Source organism: Phyllobates terribilis, unplaced genomic scaffold (assembly GCF_046119375.1).
Source record: "Phyllobates terribilis strain yellow unplaced genomic scaffold, ASM4611937v1 Scaffold_46__1_contigs__length_10046794, whole genome shotgun sequence".
In the NCBI taxonomy this organism is placed as follows: Eukaryota; Metazoa; Chordata; class Amphibia; order Anura; family Dendrobatidae; genus Phyllobates; species Phyllobates terribilis.
The window spans coordinates 7,360,830-7,383,614 of record NW_027362806.1 but is presented as its reverse complement, the minus strand read 5'-3'; the positions used below and the strand labels follow the sequence as shown (position 1 = coordinate 7,383,614).

Here is a 22,785-nt window from a genome sequence, read left to right as displayed (position 1 = left end):
GGGCGTTACATGTCGCTGACTGGGCACTGGGTAACTATGGTGACAGCAGGACAAGGGGCTGCTGTCCAAGTCTTGCCGTCCCCACGAGTTGTGCGTCAATCCTCTTTATGTCAAAGTTCCTCCACTGCTTCTGCCTCCTCAACCTCCTCTCGGTCTTCCACCTGCACCCAAAGCCTGTCTGGTCATGCCACAAGCTTTCTAACTGCGCAGAAGGGATCCTGCACACCTCCTTACTATGCTGGCAGTAGGGCTCAACGTCATCAGGCGGTTTTTACATTGAAATGTCTGGGAAATGTGAGTCACACAGCTGAGGAGTTGTGGTCAGCTCTGGAGAACCAATTTCATGAATGGTTGTCTCCACTGGACCTGAAACCAGGGAAGGCCGTGTGCGACAATGCTGCAAACCTGGGTACGGCCCTTCGCCGGAGCAATGTCACACACGTGCCTTGTATGGCTCACGTGTTGAACCTGGTTGTCCAGCAATTTTTAGCCCACTATCCCAGACTACATGGCCTTCTGCAGAGGGCACGGTCGCTGTGTGCTCACTTCCGCCGTTCGCATCCCGCAGCTCAGCGACTTACATCTCTACAGAAGTCGTTGGGCCTGCCACTTCACCGGCTAAAATGCGATGTGCCTACCCGGTGGAATTCAACTCTGCACATGTTGCAGCGACTGTGGCAGCACCGACAAGCCCTGGTGCAATACGTTCTGACGTATAGCCTGGGCCAACGAGATTCAGAGGTGGGGCAAATCACGCTGGAGGAGTGGTCTCAGATCAGGGACCTATGCACCCTTCTGCACAGTTTTGAAATGGCGACGAAGATGTTTAGTGCTGACGATGCCATTATCAGCATGACTATTCCGGTGATTTACATGCTGGAGCACATGTTAAACAGAATTCGGAGTCAGGTGGTGGCACAAGAGGAGGTGGAGGAAGTAGAGGAGGAGGAGTTGTATGCGGAAGGGCTAACATCTGCAAGGTCCAGACGGTCGGCAGCACCAAGGCGGCAGGCATGTGAGGGTGGGGGAGATGGTTTTACCAGGGCGCATGGTAGCAGCCAAACTAGTGAGGAAGGTGCAGGAGCCCAGGAAGAAGTGGAGGACGAACTGATGGAAGACTCATCAGATGAGGGAGACCTTGATCACATTTCTGTTGTGCGAGGTTGGGGGGAGAGGACAGAGGAAGGAAGCATGATTGTTACCTCGCCACCAACACAACAGGGACTTGGTGCTCCTGGATGCGCAACACACATGAGTGCCTTCTTGCTGCACTACCTGCAACATGACCCTCGAATTGTGAGAATTAGAAATAATCCTGACTACTGGGTTGCCACACTGTTAGATCCCCGGTACATAAGTAAATTTGCAGAAATTATTCCTGCCATAGAAAGGGATGCACGCATGCAGGAGTATCAGCAGAGACTGTTGCAGAATCTTACATGTGCTTTTCCACAAAATACCAGTGGTGCACGTAGTGAATCTCACAGTTCCAACTTGCCAACCGTGGGACCGTCAAGTGTTCAGCACTCAAACCGTAACAGAACCACAGTATCTGCTGGTAACATCAATTTTGCGGAATCATTTCACCACTTTTTTAGCCCATCCTTTGCAAGGCCACAGGAGACAAGAAGTCTGACACATAGTCAACGCCTAGAGACGATGGTACAGGAGTATCTCCAAGTAAACATTGAAGCCACGACTGTGTCACTGGACCCTTGCTCTTTTTGGGCTTCCAATCTGGATAAATGGCCGGAGCTAGCCACTTACGCCTTGGAGATCTTGTCATGCCCCGCAGCCAGCGTTCTGTCTGAACGTGTGTTCAGCGCTGCTGGTGGTGTGCTGACAGATAAGCGCACGCGGCTCTCCACTGATAATGTAGACAGACTCACGTTCATAAAGATGAACAAATCATGGATCCGAAACGACTTTTCTACCCCTGTGTCATCCTGGGGAGAGTAAAAGCTTGATGATTGGTTAAAATCACCCTACCAACCGTTTTAAGCTTTCAAATTACTAATCATGTTTATCTGTATCTTGACTGGAAAATAATTTGGGCTTTGTAGCAGTGTGCAGCACTGATCCTATTAGGCCATCTATACTAAAGCTTCACCAGATTTAAAATTAAAAATAATTTTTAGCTGCATCTGGCCCGGAAAATAATTTTGGGGCTCCGAGATGCACAAGACACATAAGTGCCTTCTTGCTGCACTACCTGCAGCATGACCCTCATATTGTCAGAATTCGAAGTAATCATGACTACTGGGTTGCCACACTCTTAGATCCCCCAAACTTTTCGATCAACCTTTTCATTTTAATAAAGACCAAAAAAATGGTCATTTTTGAAATTATAAGCATTAGCAGGTTGTTAGAAACTGAAATCAAACAGTTTTCAACTCAAAACTTTATTCTAGGTGATGTTACATTTTCACATAGGACCCCTTGTTCGAAAGGAGCTTCTGAACTCTCTCATCCATTGAATTTGTCAGGTTTTGGATGGTTTCTGCTTCAATTGTTTTGCATGAGGACAGAATACCCTCCCAGAGCTGTTGCTTAGATGTGAACTGCCTCCCGCCATCATAGACACTCCTTTTAATGATGCTCCAAAGGTTCTGAATGGGGTAGAGGTCAGGGGAGCATGGGGGTCACACCATAAGTTTGTCCCCTTTTATGCCCATATCAGCCAGAGATGCAGATGTTTTATGTGCAGCATGAGATGGTGCATTATCATGCAGAAAAATGATCTTGCTGTGAAATACACGGTTCTTCTTCTTGAACCATGGCAGGAAGTGCTGTTTGAGAAAATCCACATACATTATGGAGTTCATCTTTAGCGCCTTCAGGGATCCTAAAGGGGCCGACAATCTCTCTCCCCATGATTCCAGCCCAAAACATTACTCCACCTCCTCCTTGTTGGCGCTGTAGCCGTGTTTGCGTGGGGTGTCCATCAACCAGCCATCCTCCACTCCATCCATCTGGACCATCGAGCGCTGCACGGCACTCATCCGTGAACAAAACAGTTTTGAAATCAGTCTTCATGTAATGTTTGGCCCACTGGAGCAGTTTCTGCTTGTGTGAAGTGGATAGAGGAGGTCGACAGGATGGCGTATGCACAGCTGCAAACCTCTGAAGGACCCTGCATCTTGTTGTTCGGGGGACGTTGGAGGCACAAGCAGCTTCAAAAACTTGTCTGCTGCTATGACAAGGCTTTTTGGCCGCTGCTCTTTCAACCTGACGTAATTGCCTGTAGGAAAGAGTCCTCAATTTGCCCTTATCAGCACGCACACGTGTGTACTGTGAATCAGCTACATACTTCTTGATTGCCAAGACACTTCATCCTGATCATCGCACAATGTTGATTGTAGTCATGCCTTGACCTAAACACTCCACAATTTGTTGCTTCTCAGCAGCCGACACATCCTTTTTCTTTCCCATTTTGGCAGAAAATGTAGGCTGCTTAATAATGTGAGAGAGCCTTCTTAAGTAGTCTTGCCTTTCATTGGACACACCTGCCAAACTAATTAGCACAGGTGTCTGCAATTGCTTACAGTGATATAAAGAGCCCTGACACACATCACCATCAATGAGTTTAACTGACAAACAAACAAATTCTTCCCTTATCACTCCTAAACACTTTTTGCATAGTAATTTGGAACGCAGTGTACATGTGCTTTTCCACAAAACACCAGTGGTTCACGTAGTGAATCTTACAGTTCTAACTTGCCAACCGTGGTCTGTATGGAGTTGTTCAATAAAGGGCCCAAAATTAAGATAACATAGATGGGAGAGGTCTCTATGAATAGGAATTCCTAAGTATTTGATACCCTGTGAGGGACAGGCAAAGGGTAAGTTGGACTGGATGGAATCCTATATGGATTTGGGGAGGGAGACATCGAGGGCCTCAGACTTCGCTGCATTGATTTTAAAATTTGACCATGTAACAAAGTGATCTATTTCAGCCATAACAGCAGGGATGGATATATGTGATTGAGTGATATATACTAGGACATCATCAGCAAATAGAGAGCACTTGTACTCGGTGCCTCCCACCTCAATCCACCTAATATTGGGGTTATGGCGAATTGATGAGAGCAGGTGCTCCGTCACTAGGATGTATAAGAGAGGGGACAGAGGACATCCCTGCCTTGTCCCATTGGTGATTGTGAAAGGTGATGAAAATGTTCTGACGCGCCCCCTGGGCCTTGGGACACCCGGAGCCGGACCCTTTTTGGTGGATGCTGGTGGTTGTAGTCTCCGTGGCGGCGACCCGGTTCCGTGGCTCAGGGCGGTCAAACCAGTGGCGGAACTATTTATGTGGTTTTGATGTTTAAATGTCCGACTACGCCACCCGTGGATTGCGGTCAGAGTGAACCGCCGCTCCAGGGCAGACCGCTGAGGCTGGTGTTGTGGGTGCAGCAGAGCGTAGCATAACTCCCCACGGGAGGAGTATAGCCTCAGGGCAGTGTATGCGGAGGATGGGGGTGATGGTGCAGGGCAGCAGCAGTAACGACACGGAGTCAGTGATGCAGTCCAGGGCCTTTACTCACAGTTCTTATTATCCAGACCACGTCTGCAGGTAACGGCTGCCCACGTCGTACTGTGCTCACCAGGTGAGGGGCTCAGACAACTCCCAGATAACTTTGGAGCACTTCACAGGACCCCCTTTGTGTGTCCTTTGTCTGGCCTTTCTTACCAACACTTCTGTCCGGCTGCCTCGGGCCTCCTCTTGGTAAACTTGGCGCCAGTTTCCCTGACCCTATGTGGTGCCTTCCTAGCGGGTGTAGCGAGGGGCTGCGCCACATAAAATGTCAGAGCCTCCGGTTTCTAGCTGAGGGTCGTTTCCTGCCTCCACTAGTTCGGGGACCGGTCTCCCCCTTTGGCCTGACCCCTCCACGCAGGTGGATTCGGGCATGCGGTGGCGACTCGCCCGTCCGCACCCCTGGGATCCCTTCATTCCTCGTTCCTGGAGACTTCTCCGCTCCTCTTCCTTCCTTCTCCCTCTTCCAGGCCTGGGCCTCTGTTACTAGGCCCGCCTCCGGAGCAGAGCTCATGCAGAGCCCCTGCTCCCTGCCACTTCTGCTCAGACTTCTCTGCACTGAACTAAGATGGTGCCCACCTTTTATACTCCCTTCTCAATGCACCCAGGAACTGCTTCCTCCCTGCTCCTGCACTACAGGGTTCCCCTTCCTCAGTGTTCCCTCCCCCCACTCCAGCCAGGGACAGGGACTGTCGTGCCCATCTCAGGGGCATATTGGTCGCCCTGCCCCACGGCAATGTGGTGTAATGCATGCAGGTGTCGGGTCCTGATCCACACTCCATCCTTACCTGAGAGTGAGATATCACACCTCTGGGTGAGGTGCAATATGTCTGTAGCAACTGAGCCCTCAGGGTGCTACAGTTCCATTTATCTTCAGCCTAGGTGACGTATTGCGATACAGGGCCGTGATTTTGGCTATAAAAGGGTCCCCTAGACCCCTACCCCAAGCTTTTTAAGAGAATCATATATGGCGTGCCAGGAGACTCTATGGAATGCTTTCTCAGCATCCAACGAGAGTATCTAATTACAAATTTTTAACTGCATCTAGCCCAGGAAATACTTTGTGCCTAGTAGCAGTGTCTGCTAGTCAGCGGATTATCCCGGCTGTTAAGCAAGCTACACCACCTGTAGTTTAGACACTTAATTTTTTCAAAGGAAATGATTCGGGACCATGGGATACTTAGTGAAGAGCATCAGGAGGCACCCCAAGGCATAGGGGCTGGGACTGGCATTAGGATGCCTTGCGGTGGACAGCCGAGCTCGATCCTTATAAAAGCTTTTTAACTGCAGCAGCTTTAGTGGACGCTACTGGAGCTGGAATTACGCGGCTGCTGGCATGAGACTTGCCCTCCAATAGATCCTTGTAAATGGATTTAAAGTGTATTCATTCAAATTAGAGAGACAATTTAAATTAAAAAGCTTAGAGCTGCCTCCACCACAGGGGGGCTCGCTCGACCCACCAGCGGACAGGCACCAGTATTGGGAGAGGGGGGCTGGCCGTCAGGGTTCACCGCGGCTCTGGCACAAACCCGGCGACACGGAGGTGGCACGGGCAGGAGCGGACTGGCCGTGTCGGCTTCTCACTTTTTGGATTTTAGAAGGGCATGACATGCCTATATCTGTGTCTCCCCCTCCTTTTACTCCTCCACCTCTTTTATTTTCGCATGACTATATGTACTTGTCACTTTTCCATGTGTTAGTTATGTCTTCTGAGCAGTTTGTCAGCTTTTGGACACCTTTGAAGGTGTTTTCTATGTGTTTCTATGTGTTTTTGTTTGCCTGCCATTGTTTTTAACGGTGTTCGAAGGTGTTCGACGAACAGTTCGACGAACAGTTCGGCGAACACACGGGTGTTCGACGAACCGAACCGAACTCGAACACTACGGGGGTGGCTCAACACTAGTCCCTTAGGGGCTCGTGAATCCAGTCTAACAATCCACTCACTTTCCTTTCAGAGGATACATCTATTGTGATCACCTCCTCTCACATTGGGTTTAACCACCTCAATGATAGAAAAGGAGAGGTCTCCGGTTTCACCTCGATGTGCACTGTTCATGTGTCTCACTAATGGGATCTCCCGACCATGACATACAGTTATATGAAAAAGTTTGGGCACCCCTATTAATCTTAAGCTTAATGTTTTATAAAAATTGGTGTTTTTGCAACAGCTATTTCAGTTTGATATATGTAATAACTGTTGGACACAGTAATGTTTCTGCCTTGAAATGAGGTTTATTGTACTAACAGAAAATGTGCAATCTGCATTCAAACTAAATTTGACAGGTGCATAAGTATGGGCACCTCACCAGAAAAGTGACATTAATATTTAGTAGATCCTCCTTTTGCAAAAATAACAGCCTCTAGTCGCTTCATGTAGCTTTTAATGATTTCCTGGATCCTGGATGAAGGTATTTTTGACCATTCCTCTTTACAAAACAATTCCAGTTCAGTTAAGTTTGATGGTCGCCGAGCATGGACAGCGGTCTTCAAATGATCCCACAGATGTTCAATGATATTCAGGTCTGGGGACTGGGATGGCCATTCCAGAACATTGTAATTGTTCCTCTGCATGAATGCCTGAGTAGATTTGGAGCGGTGTTTTGGATCATTGTCTTGCTGAAAGATCCATCCCCTGCGTAACTTCAACTTTGTCACTGATTCTTGAACACTATTGTCAAGAATCTGCTGATACTGAGTGGAATCCATGCGTCCCTCAACTTTAACAAGATTCCCAGTGCCGGCATTGGCCACACAGCCCCAAAGCATGATGGAACCTCCACCAAATTTTACTGTGGGTAGCAAGTGTTTTTCTTGGAATGCTGTGTTTTTTTTGCCGCCATGCATAACGCCTTTTTGTATGACCAAACAACTCAATCTTGGTTTTATCAGTCCACAGGACCTTCTTCCAAAAAGAAATTGGCTTCTCCAAATGTGCTTTTGCATACTTCAGCCGACTCTGTTTGTGGCGTGCTTGCAGAAAAGGCTTCATTCGCATCACTCTCCCATACAGCTTCTCCTTGTGCAAAGTGTGTTGTATAGTTGACCGATGCACAGTGACACCATCTGCAGCAAGTTGATGCTGCAGCTCTCTGGAGGTGGTCTGAGGATTGTCCTTGACTGATCTCACCATTCTTCTTCTCTGCGTTTCTGATGTTTTTCTTGGCCTGCCACTTCTGGCCTTAACAAGAACTGTCCCTGTGTTCTTCCATTTCCTTACTATGTTCCTCACAGTGGAAACTGACAGGTTAAATCTCTGAGACAGCTTTTTGTATCCTTCCCCTGAACAACTATGTTGAATAATCTTTGTTTTCAGATCATTTGACAGTTGTTTTGAGGAGCCCATGATGCCACTCTTCAGAGGAGATACAAACAGGAGAACAACTTGCAAGTGGCCACTTTATGTAGCTTTTCTCATGATTGCATACACCTGGCTATGAAGTTCAAAGCTCAATGAGGTTAAAAAACCAAAAAAGTGCTTTAGTAAGTCAGTAAAAAGTAGGTAGGAGTATTTAAAACAAGAAAATAATAAGGGTGCCCATACTTATGCACCTGTCAAATTTTGTTTGAATGCAGATTGCACATTTTCTGTTAGTACAATAAACCTCATTTCAAGGCAGAAACATTACTGTGTCCAACAGTTATTACATATATCAAACTGAAATAGCTGTTGCAAAAACACCAATTTTTATAAAACATTAAGCTTAAGATTAATAGGGGTGCCCAAACTTTTTCATATAACTGTATATCGCCCAAATGCTCCCCTACTCTCCTGCTAGACTTCCTCTTGATCTTGTCTACATATTCTAGGGGGCAGGTGCATGTGGCCATATATACTAGTCCTGAGGTTTTACAGCTGGAATAATCCCACTGGAAAAAGATTTTAACCATGGAGGAACTAGAGAAAGATTTACATGGTCTCATCCAATTACATGTACAACATTCTCCAGATCTAAAGAAACCACAGATTCTTCTATCTAGCCAAGTCCCCTTGGGTGCAGGTTTTTTATAGAAACTGTGCACTAAAAGGTCCCTAATTGACCAACCCTTTCTGAAAGTTATTGTGGGAGTAGATTCCACAGCACCCTCAGGTCCGGGTCGACCACAAGTATATCCCAGTGTTTTCTGAGGATATGAAAGATACAATCACTCTGATTGTCGTAAGTTTTTCTTACTCGTGTAGTCCAATCTTCTTCTTGGTCTCTTGGATTGGTATGGAGGAGTGTCTGTCTCTCCCATTTTTCTGCAAATGATGCGGAATCGAAAATGTACCATGAGTACCCTTTATCCCTTTATTGGGTGTTCAGGTCTATTGCCTGTATATTAAAATCTGTGACATTCAAGCAGTACCTTCTCAACCGTAAAAATTGGCCCTTGGGTTTTCCTCTTTGTATGGGGATGGGAGTGGTGGTTATCCCACTTCAATAGTTTATAAGTGCTTGGTGGTTTATGGTAGATGAGTGTCCCTAGGGTCCCATTTCAATCTTTCTTGATCAGTACATACAGGAACGGCAACGGGTAATAATTGGTGTTGGTCTGGCCTCTAAACAAAATGTACTTTTCAGGTTATATCCTCAGTACCCTCACTTATCTTCCCTTCTTTTGAGGACCACAGAGTCAGACTCTACCAGCCCTTCTCCCTGCGAGTGCCGGTTGTCTATCGCCCTCCGGGCCCCTCCCGTCAGTTTGTGGATCATTTTGCCACTTGGCTTCCAAACTTTCTATGCTATGACATCCCCACCCTCATCATGGGAGACTTTAACATCCCAATTGGCAATCCATTCTCTCCATCTGCAGCTCATCTTTTATCGCTAACTTCCTCCTTCGGCCTTTCACAGCTTACTAATTCTCCTACACATGAAAATGGAAATACTCTTGACTTGATCTTCGCCCGGCTCTGTTTAATACATGACTTTACGAACGCTACTCTTCCGCTCTCTGATCACAACCTTCTTTCATTCTCTGTCAAGAACTGTCACCTGCTCAAGACCCCCCCACTTTTCTCACCTATAGAAATATACAATCCATTAACACCCAGAAATTTATGAAAAAGTTGCAATCATCATTGGCCCCAATCTCCTCCCTCTCATGTCCCGACTCTGCACTGAAGCATTATAACGAAATATTGCTATGCGCCCTGGATGAAGCCGCACCTCATACACAGAGAACAACTCAGCGCAGATGAGGACAACCCTGGCACATGCTGTTAACACGTTTTCTCCAGCGGTGCTCCAGGTGCCGAACGGCTGTGGAGAAAATCTAATCTGGCTGAAGATTTGATCCATTATAAATTTATGCTTAAAACCTATAACTCCGCCCTTCACCTCTCCAAACAAACCTACTTTAACAACCTCATCATCTCACGGACCAATAAGCCAAAACACCTGTTTGACACTTTTCACTCTCTCCTTAATCAAACAGCACAAAGCCCGACCACCGACCTCAGCGCTAACGATCTGGCCAATTATTTCAAAGAAAAAATTGACCATATCAGACAGGAAATTTTCTCCCAATCCCCAAATGTTATGCATGCTCCTCCCTCCCACACTGCATCTTGCTCATTTTCTGACTTCGAACCAGTCATGGAATGAAGAAGTGATAAGGCTCCTTGCTTCCTCTCGCTCTACCACCTGCACCAGTGACCCTATTCCCTCACATCTCCTTCAGTCCCTTTCTCCAGCTGTCACCACCACTCACCTAACTAAAATATTCAACCTCTACCTCTCATCTGGTATTTTTCCCTCCTTTTTTAAACACGCCAGCATACATCCGTTACTTAAAAAAACATCCCTCGACCAGAACTGCATGGCCAACTACAGACCTGTTTCCAATCTTCCTTTTATCTCTAAACACCTGGAACGCCTGGTCCACTCCCGTCTAATCCGTTATCTCTCAGATAACTCCCTTCTTGACCCTTTACATTCTACTGAAACTGCACTCACTAAAGTCTCTAATGATCTACTAACAGCCAAATCTAATGGTCACTACTCCCTGCTGATTCTCCTGGATCTCTCTGCAGCATTCGACACTGTGGATCTACCTCTCTGACCTCTCCTTCACGGAGTTTTTTGCCGGCTCCTCCTCCTCTCTCCTTCCCCTTATTGTCGGGGTTCCTCAAGGATCAGTCCTAGGCGCCCTTCTTTTCTCCTTATATACCACTTCTATTGGACAAACAATCAGCAGATTAGGTTTTCAGTACCATCTCTATGCTGATGACATCCAATTATACACCTCTTCTCCAGACATCACCCCTGCATTATTACAAAATACCAGTGATTGTCTTTCCGCCGTCTCTAACACTATGTCCTCCCTCTATCTAAAACTGAATCTGTCAAACACTGAACTACTCGTATTTCCTCAATCCACTAACCTACCTGTGCCCAATATTGCCACTTCAGTTTGTGGCTCCACCATTACTTCCCAGCAACATGCCCACTGTCTTGGGGTCATACTCGATTCAGGTCTTTCCTTCACTCCTCACATCAAATCACTCGCTCGCTCGTGTCATCTACGCCTCAAAAACTTCTCTAGAATCAGAAACTGTCTTACCTTTGACTCGGCAAAAACTCTTACTGTAGCTCTTATTCATTCTCGTCTAGACTATTGCAACTCTTTATTAATCGGTCTCCCTCTTTCTAAACTTTCCCCTCTCCAATCCATCCTTATCGCAGCAGCCAGGATCATATTCCTCACCAACAGATACACCAATGCCTCTTCCCTGTGCCAGTCATTGCACTGGTTACCCATCCAATACAGAGTTCAATATAAACTTATCACCCTCACCCACAAAGCGCTCCACGATTCAGCACCACTCTACATCTCCTCCCTCATCTCAGTCTACCACCCTTCCCGTGCCCTCCATTCTGCCAATGACTTAAAACTAAAAGCCTCCATAATCCGAACCTCCCACTCTCGTCTCCAAGATTTCTTGCATGCTGCACCAACTCTTTGGAATGCACTACCCAGGACAATTCGATTAATTCCTAATATCCACAGTTTTAAGCGTGCCATAAAAAAAACATTTCTTTAGACTGGCCCATCACCTTAACACACTTATCTAACTGTCCCAGTTTGGCCCATATTAAAATTTTCTTCAAAATCATGCTCATACCATCCATGCACTGATTAGCCTCTGTCTGTACTGTACACATACTGGCTGGCGACCAGTTCATGTAGTGTTATGTACTTACCCTATTTAGCATATTAAGGCTGTATTATAGAATATATGTACATTTTACCTTTGTGTCTCCCCTATTTCCTTATAGACTGTAAGCTTGCGACCCTCACTCCTTTTAACATCTGAGTTAAGCTTATTCTGTAAAGTCTGTATTGTCTGTATAAGTCTCCCCTAAAATTGTAAAGTGCTGTGGAATATGTTGGCTCTATAAAAAATATTATTATTATAATTAAATTCAGATGTAAATCTAAGGCCCACTCTATTGATGTTGAGTTCCAGGACAAATTAAAAAGATTGTTCACTCGTCCACGACCAGATGATAAAAATGTAGTCAATATATTTGTACCATACCCCAGTATATGGATCCCACACTTATAATCATCTCTGAATATTGTGGATTCCTCCCACCAGTCCAGGGATAAGTTAGCATATGAGGGGGCACAGGGGCTCCCCATCGCAGTACCCCTGAGCTGGAGGAAGTACTGCCTGTCAATAAGAAAGTAGTTATGAGTAAGAGTGAATTTTAGAAGATCCGCCATGAAGTCATTATGTCTGCTACACTCTACTGATCTCGATTTAAAGAAACGTCTTACTCCTCTGATACCATCCTCAGGCCGTATATTACTGTACAAAGCCTCGATATCTAGTAAGGCCGGCTGCTCCCCTACATGCATGTATACATGCTCGAGGGTATACATGGAGGGGAGCAGGCAAAGGGAAAACCAACTCCAGAGGGATTATTCCAACTGCAGGACCTCGGGCGGTACTGTGGGGGCATCATACATACTGCATAAGGGGCATAAAGAGGGCATTACACTGTGTGGGGGCATCATACATCCTGCATAAGGGGCATTACACTGTGTGGGGGCATCATACATACTGCATAAGAGGAGCATCATACATACTGCATAAGGGGCATAATGGGGGCATTACACTGTGTGGTGCATACAAACTGCATAAGGAGCATAATGGGGGCATTACACTGTGTGGGGGCATCATATATCCTGCATAAGGGGCATAATGGGGGCATTAAACTGTGTGGGGGGCATCATACATCCTGCATAAGGGGCATAATGGGGGCATTACACTGTGTGGGGCATCATACATACTGCATAAGGAGCATAATGGGGGCATTACACTGTGTGGAGGTATCATACATCCTGCATAAGGGGCATAATGGGGGCATTACACTGTGTGGGGGCATCATACATCCTGCATAAGGGGCATAATGGGGGCATCATACATACTGCATAAGGGGCATAATGGGGGCATTACACTGTGTGGGGCATAAAAAACGGAATAAGGAGCATAATGGAGGCATTACACTGTGTGGGGGCATCATACATACTGCATAAGGGGCATAATGGGGGCATCATACATATTGCATAAGGGGCATAATGGGGGCATCATACATACTGCATAAGGGGTATAATGGGGGAATTACACTGTGGGGGGCATCATACATCCTGCATAAGGGGCATAATGGAGGCATTACACTGTGTGGTGGGCATTACAGTGTGAGGGGCATCATACATACTGCATAAGGGGAATTACACTGTGTGGGGGCATCATACATACTGCACAAGGAGCATAATGGGGGCATTACACTGTGTGGGGCATCATACATACTGCATAAGGAGCATAATGGGGGCATTACACTGTGTGGGGCATCATACATCCTACATAAGGGGCATAATGGGGGCATTACACTGTGTGGGACATACATACTGACTAAGGGGCATAATGGAGGCATTACACTGTGTGGGGGCATTATACATACTGTATAAGGGGCATAATGGGGGCATTACACTGTGTGGGGGCATCATACATACTGCATAAGGGGCATAATGGGGGCATTACACTGTGTGGAGGCATAATACATCCTGCATAAGGGGCATAATGGGGGCATTACACTGTGTGGGGGGGCATCATACATCCTGCATAAGGGGCATAATGGGGGCATTACACTGTGTGGAGGCATCATACATACTGTATAAGGGGCATAATGGGGGCATTACACTGTGTGGGGGCATCATACATCCTGCATAAGGGGCATAATGTGGGCATTACACTGTGTGGAGGCATCATACATACTGTATAAGGGGCATAATGGGGGCATTCCACTGTGTGGGGGCATCATACATCCTGCATAAGGGGCATAATGGGGGCATTACACTGTGTGGGGGCATCATACATCTTACATAAGGGACATAATGGGGGCATTACACTGTGTGGGGGCATCATACATCCTGCATAAGGGGCATAATGGGGGCATTACACTGTGTGGGGGGGCATTATACATCCTGCATAAGGGGCATAATGGGGGCATTACACTGTGTGGAGGCATCATACATACTGTATAAGGGGCATAATGGGGGCATTACACTGTGTGGGGGCATCATACATCCTGCATAAGGGGCATAATGGGGGCATTACACTGTGTGGAGGTGTAGCACCCTGAGGATTCGGCTGCTACAGGGGTATTGCACCTCAACCCAGAGGTGTGATATTCCACTCCCGGGTAAGGATGGAGTGTGGAACTGAGCTCAGTTAGCTGCATGCACTACATACATCCCATTTCCGAGGGACAGACCGATGGTACTCCCACTAGGTATATGTGCAGGTACGACAGTGTCTGTCCCTGGCTGGAGTGGGAGGGGGGTGGAACATCCCAGTAGTGTAGGGGCAGATAGGGGGAGCAGTCTGGGTAATGCTAGGAGCTCATTGGGTGCTGGTCACCTGAGCTCACACATAGAGGGAGTATATAAGGTGGGAACCATCTTAGATCAGGGTCAGTCAGACAGTCAGTCTTTTGTAGAGAGGTCCAGGAGAGCCTGAAGAGAGAGAGAGGAGAAGAGAAGGACCCAGAGGGGGAGAAGAAGGAACCCCAAGAACCCAGAATTAGAACAGAAGGCTGAAGGGTTGGCACGCAAGGGAACCGGATCCCAAATTAGTGGAGGAGAGAAACAACCCTCAGCTAAGAACCGGAGGCTGCGTCATTATATGTGGAGCAGCCCCTCACTAAGTCCACTAAGAAGGCACACCAGGCATAGGGTCAGGGAACCCCGAAGAGGTGCACCCACCAAGAGGCCCGAGGGAGCCGGATATAAGTGGACCCCTGGTGAGAAAGGCCAGTAGAGAGGACAGTCAGAAAGGGAGCTCAGGACCACGCTCCAGAATTGCTTGGGGGTTGGCCGAGTCCAGGACCTGGTGGACGCAGCACGGCTCGGGCGGTCACTTAAGGCCAGAGTGACCACAAGAACAGCAGTAAGTAAAAACCCTGAACTGCACAGCCCGACTCTGAGTCTTCTTACCATCCACACTGCACCACCACTACCACCATCCTCTACACCTGACCCCCTGAGGCTATACCCCTCCCGTTGGGGGTTATACTACCCGAAGCTGCACACATACCACCAGCCTCAGCGGACCCTGCTGCAGCGGCGGCCGTATTGACCGCAAATCAACGGGTGGCGTAGTCGACACTAAGAACTAATAACATCTGTAAAGACTGCCACACACTGAGCTTGACACCCTGGGCACGGACCGGGTCACCGCCACTCGGAGACTACAACCCCCATCTGATCCGGCTCCGGGTATCCCCCAAACAACACTGGCCCAGGGGGCGCGTCAACTTTGGCGTAGTCGGCAGGATTACGTGCCCGCAACCACCGGGTACTGCGTGCCTGAAGAAAAGTTCACCGTTCCCTCAAAAAGAAGTCTCCTGCCGGTTCCGGAGGGTCCCCGCCAACGGACCCCATCACAGGTCGTTTCCCGCCGGTTGTCCGCCATTTGCAGCTTTTTCCCGCCATCCATGGAGTTTCCCGCCACTGGGAGACGATTCCCGCCATTTCCAAAGATTTCCCGCCTTGGAAGAGCGGACGCCATTATGGGCGTGCCAAAGGATGGCAAGAGGACACCTCCCATCGTGGGCCAGGTCGAAGAATGGCGCCAAAAGCGGAAACCGCGCCCACCAACAGAGACTGTGATGCTGGAAGTGTCCATCAGCGTGAGAGAACTGCCCCTGGAACTGACAATCACTAAGTTGCCCCGGGACCACCCTCAATGTGGGCGGAGACAGAACAAAAGAACGAAGATGGGTGCAGCCTGGAGGAGTCCAGAGAGAGCGCACCCGGAGACAAGAAGTCTGGAGAGGAGTCCAGAGAAAGCGTACCCGGAGATGGAGGGAGAGACAGGCAGCACCGACCCAGTGGTCAGGAGCCTGCTGCAAGCAACAACCCCACTAGGCTTAGTGGAGATCCTAGCACAGCTCCCCCGAGACCGGGAGTGTGCACAGACCGCGCTGGAGGGCCTCGCACGGAGGATGGCCCAGGTGCAGCAAGAAACACTGACAGAGTGGAGCCGTGAGATGGCCCAGCAGACCGGAACCCGTCAGCGGAGCACGCCGCCCGAGACGAGGAGACAGACCGCCTCTGAGGATGGCGCAGGAGGAATGAAGGCAGGAGACGGCGCCGAGAAGGGAGCTGAACGGACGGAGGCAGGTAAAGGGGACGTCTCTACCCCGAGCCGAGAAACCGTGTACCTGTCCCAGCTCCCCGTCGCAGAGCCCGAAATTCCCCCTGCCGTGCCCGTCGCTGCATCGTCACCGTGCCAGACTAGGCCTCAAGCAGAAGCCGCGGCCGCGACCCCTGTGACGTCACGCGCCTCAATCCTGAGTGCGGCGAAGCAGGAAATACCATCGGCCTGGTCGCAAGGCCTAGTACCTCCGGGCGCCTCGATTCCAACAGCGCCCTCTACCTCCGCGGAGCCACCGGCCTGGTCGCAAGGCCGAGTGCCCCCGGGCGCCGCAGTACCAACAGCGCCCTCTACCTCTGCCGAGCCACAGGCCTGGTCGCAAGGCCAGGAACACCCGGGCGCCGCCGTCTTCACGGTGCCCTTTACCTTTAGGGTGCCCCAGGCCTGGTCGCAAGGCCTGGTCAATCCGGGCGCCGCTTCCACCACCGCGCCCTCAACATCTAGAGTGCCGCACCTGGGCGAAGATCTATTTGCCCAGCACACGTGCCCGGATGGGCAGCCCTTTGTATGGCCCCAGGAGTACTACCAACTGGAACTCCGAAGAGCAAGGCCCCTGTGCGAGCCCCTGATTCTGGCTCCGAAGCCCGTTAAAAGGACCCCGCTCCCGCTGGAAGAAGCGCAGTTCGAGTGGGACCCCACCGGAGGAGACCTCATGGGGTTCACTCAAGAAACGCGGGCAGCCGCAGCAGAGCGAGTGGAGTGCTGCCGCCAGCAGTTGGCAGCCTTCGAGCAAGAGCGGAAAGAGAGGCGGATCCGTGAGCAGCGGCTGCAGGAACAGAGCGCAGGGCAGAAGAGCCGGACCAGGAGGAACCCCCGTGCAGCTCATGGTCCCCGTTCCATCGGGACTGTGATTAAGTTCAACCTGCAGCATGGGTGGGGCTTCATAAAAGACCATCATACCCCCGGCGACGTCTTTGTCACTCGCAGAGACGTAGAAAGCCATCTGCCGGAGGGACACAGAGGTCGTGACCTGTACGTAGGGGACGAGGTCACGTTCACCCGGCACAAGTGTGCCAAAGGACCCTACGCCCTCCATGTGCATCGCCTGACGGAGGAGGAGCTGCGGTGTGAGGAGGAGCAAGAGGACCCGGACGGGTCTGAAGAAGGAGCAGGAGGACGCCGTCATTAAAGTACGGTAAAGAGACTGTACATAGTTACCCGTCGGGGTATAAGAACTGTTCTAGTTAAAATATAGTCCCCGTTGGGACCAGCAAATTGAACTGAAACCCGTGTGTCCCTATTCCCACTGACCGAGGACTGAGAGCGGTCATCCCTTTCCTAATACCTGGCCGAGGACTGAGAGCGGCCATATTCCCCTTGTATATAGTTGCGCTTTTTAAGGCGCCCCCTACTGGTTTTATAGGAAACTGTTGTTTTTCTTCCACAAGAGACTGTCGCACTTTACCCGGTCACAAGTAGCATCGTGGCCGGAGGAACAAGACAAGAATGTTATTTATGAAAAGTTTTATAGATATATAATGTTTTATATGTTAATGTTGTTATGAAAAAAATTGTATGTTTTTGGATGTTTATTCTCTTACAGCCCGAGGACGTGCTGTGATTTACCAGGGGGGAATGTAGCACCCTGAGGATTCGGCTGCTACAGGGGTATTGCACCTCAACCCAGAGGTGTGATATTCCACTCCCGGGTAAGGATGGAGTGTGGAACTGAGCTCAGTTAGCTGCATGCACTACATACATCCCATTTCCGAGGGACAGACCGATGGTACTCCCACTAGGTATATGTGCAGGTACGACAGTGTCTGTCCCTGGCTGGAGTGGGAGGGGGGTGGAACATCCCAGTAGTGTAGGGGCAGATAGGGGGAGCAATCTGGGTAATGCTAGGAGCTCATTGGGTGCTGGTCACCTGAGCTCACACATAGAGGGAGTATATAAGGTGGGAACCATGTTAGATCAGGGTCAGTCAGACAGTCAGTCTTTTGTAGAGAGGTCCAGGAGAGCCTGAAGAGAGAGAGAGGAGAAAAGAAGGACCCAGAGGGGGAGAAGAAGGAACCCCAAGAACCCAGAATTAGAACAGAAGGGTGAAGGGTTGGCACGCAAGGGAACCGGATCCCAAATTAGTGGAGGAGAGAAACAACCCTCAGCTAAGAACCGGAGGCTGCGTCATTATATGTGGAGCAGCCCCTCACTAAGTCCACTAAGAAGGCACACCAGGCATAGGGTCAGGGAACCCCGAAGAGGTGCACCCACCAAGAGGCCCGAGGGAGCCGGATATAAGTGGACCCCTGGTGAGAAAGGCCAGTAGAGAGGACAGTCAGAAAGGGAGCTCAGGACCACGCTCCAGAATTGCTTGGGGGTTGGCCGAGTCCAGGACCTGGTGGACGCAGCACGGCTCGGGTGGTCACTTAAGGCCAGAGTGACCACAAGAACAGCAGTAAGTAAAAACCCTGAACTGCACAGCCCGACTCTGAGTCTTCTTACCATCCACACTGCACCACCACTACCACCATCCTCTACACCTGACCCCCTGAGGCTATACCCCTCCCGTTGGGGGTTATACTACCCGAAGCTGCACACATACCACCAGCCTCAGCGGACCCTGCTGCAGCGGCGGCCGTATTGACCGCAAATCAACGGGTGGCGTAGTCGACACTAAGAACTAATAACATCTGTAAAGACTGCCACACACTGAGCTTGACACCCTGGGCACGGACCGGGTCACCGCCACTCGGAGACTACAACCCCCATCTGATCCGGCTCCGGGTATCCCCCAAACAACACTGGCCCAGGGGGCGCGTCAGAGGCATCATACATACTGTATAAGGGGCATAATGGGGGCATTACACTGTGTTGGGCATCATACATCCTGCATAAGGGGTATAATGGGGCATTACACTGTGTGGGGCATCATACATCCTGCATAAGGGGCATAATGGGGGCATTACACTGTGGGGGGCATCATACATCCTGCATAAGGGGCATAATGGGGGCATTACACTGTGTGGGGGCATCATACATCCTGCATAAGGGACATAATAGGGGCATTACACTGAGGGGGGGCATCATACATCTTGCATAAGGAGCATAATGGGGGCATTACACTGTGTGGGGGGGCATCATACATCCTGCATAAGGAGCATAATGAGGGCATTACACTGTGTGGGGGCATCATACATCCTGCATAAGGGGCATAATGGGGGCATTACACTGTGTGGGGGCATCATACATCCTGCATATGGGGCATAATGGGGGCATTACACTGTGGGGGTCCTGTACTATGAGAACAATACGTTTCCTCCCTTCCTGTCTCCATAGTTGGGTCGTATGTATCTATTACAGGAAACAGAACAAAAACCTTATGATTCTTATAAAGGGGCAACACAAGACCCCAAAAGAGTCTCCGTGCTGAAGGGGTTAATGCCCCCTGCGCCCAGTAATGGGGGTCTCCACATACCTCCACCTGCAGAGCCGCCACCACATATATGGCTGTTGTTTGCGCACAGGAGCTGTGATGAGGTCACAGGAGGGGAGGAGTCAGGGGTCACATGATCAGGGGCCTCAGTGGATGCAGGACTCTGCTGTGCTGGTTGTCATGGTGCTGGATGAGCTGAAGTTTATGTGTGGGGTCTGGAGGGGTTTACAGTGTGGATGTAGCAGAGCCGCGTGTGTACGAGGCGTACGGAGCAGAGCCGCGTGTGTACGAGGCGTACGGAGCAGAGCCACGCATGTAGGAGGCGTACGGAGTGGAGTCGCGTGTGTACGAGGTGTACGGACCAGAGCAATACGTGATATTGTTAATAAAAAGGATACACCCCTGGCTAAACATGTCAATACTATGCATGAGGGCAAAGTTGATTCGGTCAGATTCATAGGTATTGATAAGGTCAAGTTTCCACAGAGAGGTGGTAATTGAGATAAGGCTCTACTTCAGAGAGAGGCCAAATGGATACATTAGCTACGTATGCTGGCACCTAGTGGACTGAATGAACAAATCTCGTATAAATATTTCCTATAGGTCGAGGGACCATCTAGGGAAAGGAGTGTAGGGACAGCCGACGTTGAGTGGGGGCGCCACTGCGCAGGTCTAGGGTGCCAACCTCCGCTGTCAGGTAGGGATTGGGACCTAGGGACAGTGTAGAAAGGATCATATGTGCCATGCTGTATCCCTTTGGCCTTTTTATGGGGCCATGTTTTTTTCTCGCCAGGGTTTCCTCATATTTAATATACCTCCAGTAACGTATCATCTATTAATCTTCTTTCTATCCCGTATTTCAGATGCTGACATTTGGTTTGGCCCTTTGGACAATGTTCCAAATGGTTTTAGTGGACAAATGCGTGTTTGTCTTAGCCTCCTACTCAAGCCTACCTAGTTATTTGGTTATAATAAGCCCTATGGTGGGGAGCCATGCTTAACCCTTAAGGGGTGGGACGATGGATATTTCCTTTTCTAAAAAGTTAAATTATTATAAATCATCTGGTCCCATTGTTTGATATATTGCTGCAGGTTTGTAGTGGCGATTATATATCTGAAAATGCAGGAGAGGAGGGGTATTGTACCTCCCAGTCTGTGTGTCTGAGAGAGTGGTTTTTGTTGTCCCTCCCTCCCCGGCCACCGCTGTGTGGAGTCTAGTTTTGGATCGGCGGTTCTGGCTGGTTTTGTAGCGCTAGTGTGCTTTGCGATGCGCTTCATTTCTATATGCATGCGTTCCATTTACCGGAAACAGGAAGGACGTCACCTGATGTGACGTCGGCGGGATTCCATATGCGTTCCACCCAATGGTTTGCGTTCCAGATACCGGATATACTAACCCACGTGACCGGATGTGACGTAGCGGCGTGTCGTTTAGCCCAGCAGTTTAAAGGAGACACGGTGTAGGAAGTGACAGGTGGAACCCTGGGTCTTTTGAAAGGAGGATAAGGGCTGTTTGAAATGGTGGAGACCCTCAGCCCCTTTTTTCAGTCTCCCCTGATGAATCTACTTTAGGAGGAAACGCGTTGGGAGCAGGATACCTCCAGAATGTTTTGGTCATGTATTTGAGGATGACATTATACCAGGATGAATCAAGCCATGATGCACTTTAGGATTGGGTGAGATTACTTCATTTTGCTTGATTGGGTGAGATTCCTTCAGTGGGGCTTTGCTGATTTTCCCTGACATAGTCCATGGTACCTATTTGAATAGAGGTCATGTGGGATTTTACTGTATAATCCATGGTACCTTCTGAGTTTAAAGGGCATATGGGAGTTTATTGTATACCTCTTTTTTGAGCGCACACATGGTATCCCTTTATGATTGGTATTTAATATATATTTAAAAAAAGGCCAACTAATATTGGCAAGGATAGTGTCTAAATCCCATGATCTGGATGAGTTGAGGTTAATTTATTTCTAGGCCATATACACTTGGCATTTGATATGTTGAGGTGTGGTTCGCATGTATATACTATCATAGTATATTGAGACTAATTCAAAATACCCAGGGTTCACTATTTGGCCCATTAGGGTTTTTTTACTTGAAAATAGAAAATAGTTTTTTAATATATATCTAATAAATGTTATATTTTAACTATCTTGCTTAAAAATCTAAAAAAAAACCTACCCTCCTCCACCCCTTAATAGCCAGCCATCTCACACCTTATTTCCCCGTCGCCCAGACCAGCTCAATGAGTTGTTATGGAGGAGGGGGAAAAGTGTAACTATAGTCACCGGTAAATATAGTTATTTTACATAGCAAAGCAATATAGCTTTAAATGCTATGATTTAAAAAAAAAAAAAAAACTGGCATCCTCCACCACTTAATAGCCAGCCATCACTCACCTTATCTCCCCGTCACCCAGTACAGCTCAATGAGTTGTTATGGAGGAGGGGGAAAAGTGTTATTATAGTCACCGGTAGTTACCGGTAAATATCATTATTTTACATAGAAAAGCAATATAGCTTTAAATGCTATGATTTAAAAAAAAAAAAACAGCAAAAAAATAAACTGGCCTCCTCCACCCCTTAATAGCCAGCCATCACTCACCTTATTTCCCCGTCACCCAGGATAGCTCAATGAGTTGTTATTGAGGAGGGGGAAAAGGGTAATTATAGTCACCGGTAGTCACCGGTAAATATAATTATTTTACATAGAAAAGCAATATAGCTTTATATGCTATGATTTAAAAACTAAAAAAAAACTGGTCTCCTCCACCCCTTAACAGCCAGCCATCTCACACCTTATTTCCCCGTCGCCCAAACCAGCTCACTGAGTTGTTATGGAGGAGGGGGAAAAGTGTAACTATAGTCATGAGTAGTCACCGATAAATATAATTATTTTACATAGCAAAGCAATATAGCTTTAAATGCTATGATTTAAAAAAAAAAACTGGCCTCCTCCACCCCTTAATAGCCAGCCATCACTCACCTTATTTCCCCATCACCCAGGACATCTCAATGAGGTGTTATGGAGGAGGAGGAAAAGAGTAATTATATTCACAGGTAGTCACCGGTAAATATAATTATTTTACATAGCAAAGCAACATAGCTTTAAATGCTATGATTTAAAAACTATAAAAAAAAAAAACTGGCCTCCTCCACCCCT

The 22,785-nt window shown here is 48.5% G+C and overlaps 1 protein-coding gene across 1 annotated transcript in view; it reads right to left on the bottom strand.

The window, feature by feature from the left end:
- Nucleotides 1–19,718, bottom strand: part of LOC141191469 (uncharacterized) — a 126,707-nt gene extending 106,989 nt beyond the window's left edge. The window contains exon 1 of the mRNA XM_073661371.1: nucleotides 19,660–19,718. The gene's annotated coding sequence lies outside the window, so the exon portion shown is untranslated. The remainder of the gene's footprint in view (nucleotides 1–19,659) is intronic.
- Nucleotides 19,719–22,785: the final 3,067 nt, after the last annotated feature.